At 37.4% G+C, this 1,487-nt stretch overlaps 1 long non-coding RNA gene across 1 annotated transcript; it reads right to left on the bottom strand.

The window, feature by feature from the left end:
• Positions 1-268: 268 nt before the first annotated feature.
• LOC129724405 (uncharacterized) lies at positions 269-761 on the bottom strand. Its single transcript, XR_008727915.1, has 3 exons — positions 617-761; positions 474-559; positions 269-362 (listed from the first exon to the last, which is right to left on the bottom strand). It is a non-coding gene; the product is annotated as an uncharacterized LOC129724405 (long non-coding RNA).
• Between the last annotated feature and the right edge of the window lie 726 nt (positions 762-1,487).

Below are 1,487 nucleotides of genomic sequence, written 5' to 3'. Positions count from 1 at the left end.
TCCAACCTTTATTCTTTGATGACCGGTGTACACATCCGGGTGGGGTTGGTGAATGAAGCAATGTAGCGGATTTTCGGCTGACCAAGGATGGAATCCGATTTAGACGGCTCGCGTGTTCCTCCGCACTCACTCCAGGATTGAACCACAAGTTGGGCCTTCCGGGGCTTAACAAGGACTCCCGTTTTTGATGAACAACCACCCGTTTCAAGGAAAATGTAATCCAAGGTGGACTTTACTGACTCGACCAAGCGTCGTGGACCACGTAGGTTCCAGATTTTCGTATAGTTCCTCCAGGCTTTCTAGTAATGAAGAAAAACTCGGAATTTTTGTTCCAAGTAACAGAAAAAAGGCCCCAAACGGACCTGCGTGATTTTATTAATTTACGTGTCGGTTTTTGGACAAAACTTTTAACATGTGCTTTTAACAATTTCATTATTTTACTATGTATAAATTATTATTTTACAATATTTTACCTTTTCTGTTTTATCTTGTCTCCTTTTCTTCCTCTTAGTAGCGTAGCACTAATTTTAGCACTGATTTTAACCTTTAAATTTCTTTACTATAAAAAAGACTACATTACTTTGTTAATTTAAGTTAGGTTAACAAATAAACGTACTCGCCACACTAGCACTTTCTATTCTATTTTTACTTTTAAGTTTTCCGCTAACGTTAGGCCTAGAGTTTTTCCCCTTCGAGTATAACTAATTTATACCCCTCGTGTATTCTAATAAGAAATTTTGAAATAACTTATTCCGACGCGCACTTCTATTCTGCTTGAGGGTCGAGCTCCGAAAGAAAGCATTCCGCTAAATGCCAAGCTTTAGATGTCTAGGGAATGTTAGATGAGACCGAAAATTTGACGAAGTTGTCAAATTTTGACATACACACCAAAATTTCTCTTTATGGTTCAGCAAAGTACATTGCTGAAAATGTATCAGCAAATCACTTGTTTACTGAATCACAGCTTTTTTTTCCAAAAGTTTACTGTAATTCAGTTCTACAATTTACTGAATTTAGTTCAGTAATTTTATTTTTGCTGTAAACCAGTACTTCATCGATAAATTTACTGAAAACCAGTAATCGATTCAGTGATTCGCGAAAATACAGCAAATCTATTTGCTGAACAGAAAACAGTAAATGAATGTTTGCTGGAATCCAGCGAAAGAATTGATATGTCAAAATTTTTTACGTCAAGCTGTCATTAGTAAAACGCGCCAAATCGCTGTGCAGCTGGTACGGGATCATCGCTAAGCTCCTGATAGCGGAAGTCACTGTTGGGCTAGATGAACTTAAAGGTTGAAATGATAATCATACATCTCTAGTTCAACAGTAATTTGGCTATGATCCGATGGGTGGATGGAAGTTGGTGCCTGAGGGAAACATGGTTTCCTTGAACTAACTGGTTAACCAGTAAATTGATTTATGCTTTGCTGAATGTACAGCAAATTGTCATAGCTGACAACCAGCAAGTTGTATTTTGTTTTACT

This window comes from Wyeomyia smithii, chromosome 2 (assembly GCF_029784165.1).
Source record: "Wyeomyia smithii strain HCP4-BCI-WySm-NY-G18 chromosome 2, ASM2978416v1, whole genome shotgun sequence".
NCBI lineage: Eukaryota > Metazoa > Arthropoda > Insecta > Diptera > Culicidae > Wyeomyia > Wyeomyia smithii.
This window is presented reverse-complemented; position numbering and strand designations above follow the sequence as displayed.